The following is an 11,223-nucleotide window of genomic DNA, read 5'->3' on the forward strand; positions in this document are numbered from 1 at the left end:
TTTCCCACAAACCAATCCATGCTCTTACATACAACTTGCAAAATAACAGGATTTGCAATTTCCCCTTCCCTTTAGGGTCCAGAGAAGCCTTCATAGCTGAACAATTAACCAAGACCACTCTCCTCCCAAGAGTTTAGATGGAATTTGAGTTAAATAGCTATCCCAAACGTTTGGAATCATCCAGCTTGAAAAAAAAAGTTACTCCAGTCATGCTGGATTGGGTATAAAACCTTGCATCTAGCTTTCCAGCCAGGGGAAAGGAAGACAAGCCCAGAGCTGACTGTGAAATGCATGAAGGCTGAAGGTTCAAATCCCACTGGCAGTGTGTGCAATAGGTTCTGAAAATAGCTCTGTATGTGTCATCCCAGGAGCTGCTTGGCTTTGTCCTACCCCCTGTTAGCTACTCACTCACAGTGGGAGTGTTGCTTTTCTGGCTGCCAGGTTCCCAGACAAGGCGACAGACAAGGCGACAGCCCATGCCACAGATTAAACCAGCAGCATTTAGGGGGAGTTGATGCAAAGAGGAGGCAGTGAGGTCTAAAGGAGAGAGCACTGGCTTGGGAGCCAGTCTGCTGCTGGGCAAAACACTTCCCCTCCCTGTGCCTCTGTTTCCCCACCTTTAAAATGGGGCTAATGTAAAGTGCGTTGAGACCCTGGCTGAAAAGGGCGATGGAAGAACTAGGGATTAATATTTACTCAGTGTTTGGGAGAACGGCTGAGCTAGCAGGGGCGTGGATGCGGGCGGGGTGACCAACTCTCTCTATATCAGTGCCACATTTGGAGTTCCCCTCAAAGTGCCAGCTCCTGGAGTCCTGGGATAATAGGGAAAATCTCCCTTTTCAATTTCTAGCCCCGGTGGGTGGGTAGAAAAGCAGGACAATGCAATCCCCCAAGGCACAGAAAGCCAGAGGTAAATAATGCACTATTCCTCACTGTGTTCTTACTTTGCCTCCTTCCTGGCTTCCCCATTCCCGTATTAATGTGAGGTCAGTGACTGGTACCCAGCCGTGCCCCTGAACCGAGGGCTGACGTGGCCTCAGAGGCAGATCTAGTCATATCTTCCACCACCAACCGGTACGAAATTAGTTACTCCTGATTTATGCCACGGTGAGTGAACAGGGAATCGGGTTACGAGCAGCGTCTAGAAATAGCCTGGAGAGCTGTTGTACAGCAGGGAGCCAGGCACGCTGGACTCCCACCTCCCAGAGACAGATCGGAACGGGCCAGAGCTGAATTATGCTTGGGCTGGGTGGGTCGAATGTGTCACGCTCAGCAGCTTGCAAGAGGGGTGCGGCAATCCGTCAGCACCCAGGCCTGGCCCTGGGCTGCTCTGAGAGCCGGTAATGACAGGGCAAGGCCCCTAATCACGGATCCCTGGATGCGGAGGGACTGATGCTAACGCCAGTCACACCCAGGAGTGTCAGGACGATTGCATGGATGTGCAGAAAGGCGCTCGGCGTGCACAGATTCCCAAGGCCTAGGGGAAGGGGAGTGGGTCACGCTTATAGCCAGCCTGGGGAGCAAAATAAAGCACATAAGAGCTTACTGTTTGCAATGAGCCAGAGCCCATTGGTCTGAGAGGCAGGAGCCACCGGAAGTGTAACTGACTCTGCTTGGGTCTGCAGAGAGCCTGAGCCTGTTGCTGGAGACGGAGGGGGGAGGGATAGCTCAGTGGTTTGAGCATTGGCCTGCTAAACCCAGGGTTGTGAGTTCAATCCTTGAGGGGGCCATTTAGGGATCGGGGCAAAAACTGGGGATTGGTCCTGCTTTGAGCAGGGGGTTGGGCTAGATGACCTCATGAGGTCCCTTCCAAGCCTGATATTCTATGATTCTAAGGGAGCTGCTCTGAGCATGACCGACCCAGCGATCCTGCCGGGGTCTGCTGAGAGCCTGAGCTACCTTTCCAAGGGGAAAATGGAGCAGATTCTATTCAGGGGAACAATTTAATCTGAATAGAAATTAGGTAGTGTGACGGGGGTCAGGCCAGACGGCTATAGGAGCGTTTTGGAAAGCAGCCCCAGGATAAGCAGGTCCCTTTTCCCTTGGTCATTGAACAGGGGCTACTCCAGGTTAATTAGGACACCTGGGGCCAATCAAGGGCCTGTCAGAACCTATTAAGAGCCTCCCCTCGAGCTAGATAGGGGCTCTGGGAGGAAGGCGAGCTACTGGAGAGCTGGACGGTGCAGACGCTGACAAGCACCAGGAGGGAAACACCGCAGGCCCAGGGGTGAAGGGAAGGGGAAATCCTGCCCAACAGGGTGAACAGTGCTTTTGGGCCCCGGAAGTCTGAGGGAAGAGACCCCACCAGAGGGGAGAGACTGAACTGGGTGTCTGGCCTGTTGCCACTACGCCCGGAGGGGCTACCAGAGACTAACAGGCTCTCCTTCCCCTCCCCCTGTCAAGGAGGCTGGGAGGAAGCCCTCTCAGGAAAGGTGTGGACAGCAAGCAAGAGGAATACCCCGGCCTGCCACTAAATGGAAGTGAGGAACCCACGGCGGCAGAGAAGGAACTCTGTCACACAGTTATTTAAAAAACCTCTGGGCTAGATTGATCTAATATAAGAGGGGATATTTCTGGTTTCTAAGGCAGTTATCACTTATTTATTAATTATTTATCCTTGTATTATGGTGGAAGTGCCTCTGAGCCCCAGTCATGGAGCAGGACCCCCACTGCGCCAGGCGCTGTACAAAATGATGGTCCTTGCCTCCAAAGAGGTTCCATTCTTAGTAAGTTACTTAGAAGGTGGTGGACTATAGCCTGGAGATTGGTGATGCTGGGAAGGACCCAGGAGACCTGATTGGGCCAAAGGCCCATGAGCTCCCTGGGAGATGCTCTGGCTAAGAGGCTGAGCACAACCCTGGGCTGCAGAAGCAGGGGAATAGCGAGTAGTAGCTGGGATCCCTCTCTGGATACAGCATTGAGGAGATCATGACTGGAGATTTCCCCCAACGCTGGGGGGCTGCACATCAAACAAGATGTCAGGAAATTGGGGAGGATTCAGAGAAGAGTGACGGGAGAGATCCAAGGGCTGGAAAACCTGCCTGAGCGCCAGAGACTGAAGAAGCTCGATCTGTGGAGTTTTGCGCAAAGAAGGCAGAGTTTAAGCTAACGAGAGTGAGAAAAAGAAGAAAGTAAGGTCAGAATCAAAACATAACATTTTGAAATGATCGAAATGGAATGTTTCCATTGACCCAAAATGGAGACAAAACAATCCTATTTTCAGTTCATGAATATTTTCAGGATTTTGACTTTGTGTCCCAATTCGACACAGGAAAACATTTTGAACTTCCCCAAAATATTCATGGGAGAGGAACTGCCCCCTATTTCATAGATTCATAGACATTGTGATCATCTGGTCTGGCTGCCTGTATAACACAGGCCAGAGAACTGTCCCCAGATAATTCCTAGAGCCGAGCTTTTAGAAAACCATCCAGTCTGGATTTAAAAATGGTCACTGATGGAGAATCCATCACAACCCTTGGTAACTGTTCCAATGGTTAATTACTTTCACCATTAAAAATGTCTGCCTTATTTCCTGTCAGAATTTGTCTAGCTTCAACTTCCCTAGCCATTGTTAGACCTATCTCTGCTAGATGGAAGAGCCCATTATTAAATATTTGTTCCCCATGTAGACTGGGATCAAGTCCCTCCTGAATCTTCTCTTTGCTACACTATATAGATTGAGCTCTTTGGTTTATCACTATAAGGCAGGTTTTCAAATCCTTTAATCGTTCTCCTGGCTCTTCTCTGAACCTTCTTCAATTGATCAGCATCCTTCTTGAATTGTTAGCAGTAGCACTGGACATGGGATTCCATCAGTGGTTGAACCAGGGCCAAATCCAGAGGGAAAATAACCTCTCTGGTCCTGCCTGAGATTCCCCTGTTCACGCATCCCAGGATCGCATTAGCTCTTTTGGACCTGGTGTCACATTAAGACTTCCTGATCAGCTGATTATTCATCACGCCTTCCAAATCTTTTTCAGAGTCGCTGCTTTCCAGGCTAGAGTCCCCTAGCCTGTAAGTCTGGCTGATGTTCTTCATTCCTAGATGGATACTTTTACATTTAGCTGCATTAAAATGAATCTTGTTTGCTTGCGCCCACTTTACCAAGCGATCCAGATCATTCTGAATCAGTGACTTGGCCTCTTCATTATTTACTTCATTAATTTCATTAGTTCAATGGCTCATAGTCTTAAGGCTTCTCTAAGCTGGAGGTGTGCTACACAGTGAGTTGTCACTCACTAGCTGGTTCACTGTAGAGAAGCCACAGTGACTGTGTACCCATGGCCAACGGTGTCCCATTTCAATCCCTTTCCAGTCTGTATCATTGTGTTTACATGACAAGGACTTTCTGCACAGTAAGCACACGGCATTCTGGGCAGATATCTCCTGATCTTATGCCTTGCCTTTGCTGTTGGCCTTCATGCATTCTGGGATTTTTTTCACGGTGCATTGTGGGAAGCCAGTGGACTTCTGGGAGTTGGGGGTCCAAAACTCCCATGGTTCCTCTCTTTCCGGGCAGATGAGCGCCATCTGGAGAGAAAGAACAATTTTCAAACTGCTGGTCGGCCATCACAGAGGGTGAAACTGATGACCACTAAAGAGAAGAGCTCCTAGAATGATCCAAGGAATGGAAAACCTACCTTATGAGAGGAGATTCAAAGAGCTTGGCTTGTTTAGCCTAACCAAATGAAGGCCGGGGGAGATATGACTACTGTCTATAAATACATCAGCGGGATAAACACCAGGCAGGGAGAGGAATTATTTAAGTGCCAGTGTGGCCACAAGAACAAATGGCTATAAGCTGGCCATCAGCAAGTTTAGGCTTGAAATTAGCTGAAGGTTTCTAACCCTCAGAGGAGTGAAATTTTGGAACAGCCTACCAAGGGGAGCAGTGAGGGCAAAAAACTGAACTTGTTTCAAGACTGAACTGGATAAGTTTATGGAGGGGGTGGTATGATGGGGCTGCCGACAATGGCATGTAGCAGATCTGTGACTGGTAGCAGCAAATATCTCTAACAGCCAGTGATGGGACACTAGGTGGGGAGGGCTCTGAGTTACGACAGCAAGTTCTTTCCCAGGTATCTGCCTGATGGGTCTTGCCCATATACTCAGGGTCTAACTGATCACCATGTCTGGGGTTGGGAAGGAATTTCCCCCCAAGTCAGTTTGGCAGAGACCTTGGGGGTTTTTTTCGCCTTCCTCTGCAGCATGGGGTGTAGGTCACTAGTGTAATGGTGGATTCTCTGTAACTTGAAGTCTTTACATCATGATTTGAGGACATCAATAACTCAGACAGAGGTTAGGAGTCGGTTAGACGAGTGGGTGGGCAAGATTCCGTGTTCTGCAATGTGTGGGAGGTCAGACTAGATGATCATGATGGTCCCTTCTGGCTGAAAAGTCTATAAGTCTATGAGGATTGCCAGGGGGGATGCAACATGAGAGTCTGGATTTGGGATTTTGGAACTAGCTCAGCTCAACATAGACCATCGCTAAGCAGCTCCGATCGCTGCTCCTTATTACCGTCAGCCGTTGTGACACGATTTCCCCCTTCTCCAAACGATTTAGATGTGAACTTTGCCTCAGCATCCCTTTTCTCTGCCTTGGTGCCGCCCTGCATGTGGGAAGGGGAAAATCTACACGCAGATGCACTCCGTGGGCAGAGGGGTTGGGAAAAAGAGTCAGTTTAGGGGACAGGAGGGGCTGATGAGGGGCGGGGAATGGGGACAGTTGTACCAGGGCCCCAAGCTCAAGGGGGTCCCCAAAATGCTTCGAACGGTGGGAGGAGAAAGGTGGCTGAAATGGGAGGATGTGGGGCCACTGAACATGATGTAGCAGGGGTCCAGGTGTCTCCAGGGGGGCCTAGGGGACAGGCGTGGTAAGGCCTGTCTGGAAAACAAAGGAATTCCACTTTAGGAACAATTCTGATGCATCCACATTTGTTTTCAGTCCAGAATGAAACTGAAGACTGTTGACATTTTCAGGAAAAGCAGAGCATGCCACCCAGGCCTACCCCACAGCCCAGTGGTGACGGCCCTGCCCTGCCCCAGCGACTATCTGATTCCTTAGACAAAGGGGATGAGCACCAACAGCTCGCTGACCAGACGCGGCTTCGGGTTGATGTGTTTTAAGCTTGGTTGGGTTTTTTAACCCAGTGGCGGCCTGGGGGGTTTGTTTGCTGAACTCTGCGGGGCACTTCCGCTTCTTCACAGGATGTTTTCTTTTCTTTGGCCCTGCCCTCTCCCCAGCATGACTGTGATGAATGACACTCCCCGCTGCTCTCTGACCCCACCCCCACACTGCTCTCTGCCCCTGTCCCCACACAGCTCTCTGACCCCGCCCCCATACTCCTGTCTGACCCCTCCCCTGCATGGCTTTCTGCCCCTGTCCCTGCACTGCTGTCTGACTCCACCCCTGCACTGCTCTTTGACCCCGCCCCCTCACCGCCGCTGCTCTCTGACCCCGCCCCCATGCAGGACTCTAACCCCGCCTCCTCACCCTATACTGCTTTCTAACCCCACCGCCTCACCCCCTCCTCTCTGACAAAGCCCCACCACTGCTCTCTAATACTGCCCCATGTGCCATGTGACCCTGCCTCCTTGCCCCCTGCTGCTCTTTAACCCCGCTCCATGCTGCTTTCTGACCCCGCCCCCTCACCCGCACTACTCTGTGACTCCGCCTGCTTACCCACACTGCTCTCTGACCCCGCCCCCTCACCGCCGCTGCTCTCTGACCCCGCCTCCTCACCCAGGCTGCTCTCTGACCCCACCCCCATGCAGTACTCTAACCCCGGCTCCTCACCTCGACTGCTCTCTGATCCCGCTTCCTCACCCCTCTGACATTGCACCCCCATAATGCTTGATAGAATTATGCTTATGAGTGTAAATACGACATAACTGGAATATGTTCTCTGCTAGATATGCCATGTAACATATCTCTGCAAAAGTTATGATCTACTGAATATATTCATCCTATTTGTATGCATGTATCATTTTTTTTATTCAAAGTTACGAATATTGGCTATGTACTTGTTTGATTTTAAGTAGTCTCAGTGAACCATTTGGTCAGCTTCTTGAGAAAAGACTATTCTCAGTAAGTGCCCAATCAAGAAACACTTAAGCTGACAATGGACTTTGAGAGACGCCAGTCCACATCTGAGCTTTCCTGAGAACATTCAAACTAGCGTCAGCCTGTAAAGAACTGTGTCATGCATGGACATGTGACTTGCCCATGTGACTCCAAAACTCCATCTTGTAGCTGTGATTCTGCATAGGAAAACACAAGGGGTTTCCACCCACAAGAGAGATTATGTAAGGCCCTGAGAAACCCCTCCATTTTGTCTTCAGCTGGCTCAAGAGATAGTCTCTCCACCCCAAAGAGATGCCTGAAAGAAACTGGAACAAAGGACAGTAACTACAGGGGTGTGAGTGATTGCTGGACCCAGACTAGGAGGAAGTCTAGTCTGTAAAAGAAGCTTATTGGAACATCACTGAGGGTGAGATTTACTGCATTTAGTTTCTTACTGTATTAGGCTTAGCCTTGCCTGTTTTTGTTTTATTTTGCTTGGTAATTCATTTTGTTCTGTCTGTTATTACTTGGAACCACTTAAATCCTACTTTTTGTATTTAATAGAATCACTGTTTACTTATTAATTAACCCAGAACAAGTATTAATACCTGGGGGAGAAAACAGCTGTGTTATAGAGGGCGAACAATTTATGAGTTTACCCTATATGAGCTTTATACAGAGTAAAATGGATTTATTTGGGATTTGGATCCCATTGGGAACTGGGTATCTGGGTGTTGGAGACAGGAGCACTTCTTAGGCTGTATTCAGTTAAGCCTGCAGATTTTGGGGGACTCAATAATCCAGATCCGACCCTTCCACTGGGAGCCATCTGCCCCACTGTGATAAGATCTGTGGATCCGATATTGGTATTGTGGTTCAGACCTGGGTCTGTGTTTGTAGCAGGCTAGTGTGTCTGGCACAGCCAGGAAAGGTGCTGAAGTCCCAAGCTGCCAGGGAAAATGGGCTCAGAAGTAGTCCCAGCACATCAGGTGGCAGTTCCCAAGGGAGTTTCTGTGACCTAACCCATCACAACCCTGACTTAGGGTTGCCAGATGTCTGGTTTTCGACTGGAGTGCCTGGTCGAAAAGGGACCCTGGCAGCTCCGGCCAGCACAGCTGACCAGGCTGGTAAAAGTCCAGTTGGCAAAGCAGTGGGACTAAGACAGGCTCCCTGCCTGCCATGGCTCCGTGTGGCTCCCAGAAGCAGTGGCATGTCCTCCCTCTGGCTTCTATATATAGGGCAGTCAGGGGGCTTTGCACGCTGCCCCTGCCCAAAGTGCTGGCTACTCAGCTCCCAAGGGCCGGGAACTGGGCCAATGGGAGATGTGGGGGCAGTGTCTGCAGATGGAGCAGTGCACAGAGCCACCTGACCTAGCCTAGGTGCCGACTCCGTGGGTGCTCCTGGGCTGGAGCACCCACAGGGAAAAATTGGTGGGTGTTCGGCACCCACTGGCAGCTCCCCCACACTGCTTTCCCATCCCAGCTCACCTCTGCTTCCGCTCTGCCTCCACCTCCTCCCCTGAGCGTGCCACGGCTCCACTTCTCCCCCTAGCTCCCAGCACTTGCTGCCGTGAAAGAGATGTTTCCTGGAGGCAAGTGCTGGGAGGGAGTGGAGGGGAGGGGGAATGCAGCGAGACTGGGAATGAGGGATTTGGGGTGCAGAAGTTTCGGTTTTGTGGAATCAGCATTTTCCCAGCGGAAAAAAAAAATAAAACAACACTCCACTAGCTCTAAAGGCCAATGTCTCCCATGAGCCCTGTTCAAACATACATGATACATGCAGCATTTGAGGTGTCCCCCATGCACATCACCAGCTAAGGCAGGGTGTGCCTGAACTTTGGTTCCTCAAAGTGTCATGGTTCCACCCTGATTTACAGCCCAGCTGCTCCCTGAAAATTAGTGGGTGGGTTGTTTTGCCCGTCATTATCTGCGGGGGTGCAATTTCTGGTCACTTAACAATTTAATGAGCTGATAAGCGGTGCATTCAGGGATGTGAGTGGCTTTTAAGTGCAGCCACAATTAATGGTCTCTGAAAAAAAAATCTCGCCCTGTATGTTTTGTTTTAAACAGCTCCACCCAGGAAAGAGCTCTGGTTTTGACCCTTGAACCCCGGTGTTTCTCTCTGCTCCAGGAAGAAGATGTACTCTGAGCTCGTCACATGCATCCGTCTCCCAGAACCAAGGAAGGCTCCCAACACATCTGCCTGGGACACTGTCAGAACATGAATGTCTGGAGTCGACCTGCAATCACGCAAGGGTGTGTCTGAAACCCACTGGGACAGAGGACAAGCCCGAGCATGTGGCGTGGGGTGTTTGTGAATGTACTGACACCTCACACACAGGGGTTTCAAAGAAGGCTCATGGCGGAATGCAAGCGAGCGAGAGCTCCTGGAGCGATGCTGTGTCTTACGTCTTGTCTACACAATGATATGGAGCGGGGCAAGCTGGGGCCAGGGGTGTGAGTTCCTGAGCTCCAGCCTGACCTTGCAATATCCCTGCTGCCTAGGGTGACCAGACAGCAAGTGTATATAGGCTCCCATTACCCCAGGGGTGGGGGGTAATAGGAGCCTATATAAGAAAAAGCCCCGAATATTGGGATTGTCCCTATAAAATTGGGACATCTGGTCACACTACCACTGCCAGAGATGCCCAGCTGCAGTGTAGACATACCCAAAGACAAGCCAGTAGGGTCGTCATTGGTGGTTTTAAGAACAGGTTGGACAAGCGCCTGTCAGGGATGATCTAGGTTTCCTTGGTCCTGGGTCATTGGAGGGGGCTGGACTTGATGCCCTCTCAAGGTCCCTTCCAGCCCGACATTTTGAAGTTTCTACATGGAGAAATTGTCCAGATCTGCTGTCCATGTGGACACACTTATTCCAGAATAAAAGTGCCTTTTCCAGATTTAGCTTCATCATCTTGGAAATAGAGCTGGGCAAAAAACTCCATATCTGATCTCTCCATCCTTGTCGTCAAAGGAAACCTGCACACCACCTTCAAAAGATGAGCTGGGGAGCTTCAATTCATAACTTTGCTAGAACCTACAGCTCATGGGCTCAGCCCTGGTCTACACTACAGAGTTAGGTCAGCTCATGTCGACCTAACTCTGTAAGTGTATATGCTCAAATTTCGCTCCGGCCGATGTAACTGCCCTGCTACGCTGACTTAATAACTCCACCTCCATGAGTGGCATAGAGTCATAGTCAACATAGTTAGGTCGACACAGTGCCAGTGTAGGCATTTCATCACTTATGTCGACTGTTACTGGCTTTCAGAATCCATCCCACAATGCCCCACCTTCACAGTTCAGTCAGTTTTCTTCTTCGGACGGCTGATATAAATGTAGAGCAACCACTAGATGTTTACATGGGTTCTGGGAAGTGGGTGGGCAGAAGCTCCTGCCTAAGGGGAGGATCTACAGGACCTGGAAACTAAATGATTCTGCGGGACAACTAATGAAATAACAGGGACAGGAGTGCAGTCAAAGGGTCAAAAGAAGGGAGCCTGATGGGTTTACTGAGCAGAGAACCCCGGACAGCGCCCACTGCTCCTCGAAGGTGTCAAGGGAGCCAGTGGACGCCACCCAGAAGAACTCTGCCCAGATACATGAACGGACAGAGGATTGGAAACAGGCCCCACAGTCACAGGAGTCTCCATCGGCCAACCTCCTCTCCCTGGTTTTATAGATGGCTGGTTTAGCCAGGGCCAGGAGGAGGCTGAGCAGGAGGTCCCGTGACTTTGTGGGGCCATGGATAGGGAGTGCATAGAGAAGGAGGTGAGGGGAAAAGTGCAGCCAGGAATGTAACAGAATATTCGTGAGGAGCCGGTATAGGGGCTGCAACCTGGCGCACTCCAAGTAAACATGCGCCAGAATCTCTCTCACGCCGCAGAAGGGACAGATGTCCGGGACGGGGTAAACCACGCCAAATACACACCGGTGCTCATGGCCCCATGAAGGAGCAGCCAGCTGATGTCCCAAGCAGGCCTCGGGACCAGGGTGGAATATAGGCTGGCCCACCGGGCCAAATGGAACATGTAGATGATTAAGCCAAATAATCACATCTGGGGTAGCAGACTGAGCAGGCGTACCACCAACACAAGGAGTAAAGTGTGGATCCACATAAGCGATGTAATTACTGTCGTGGCTGTCTGCCAACATA

This window comes from Eretmochelys imbricata, chromosome 24 (assembly GCF_965152235.1).
Source record: "Eretmochelys imbricata isolate rEreImb1 chromosome 24, rEreImb1.hap1, whole genome shotgun sequence".
NCBI classification, from domain to species: Eukaryota; Metazoa; Chordata; order Testudines; family Cheloniidae; genus Eretmochelys; species Eretmochelys imbricata.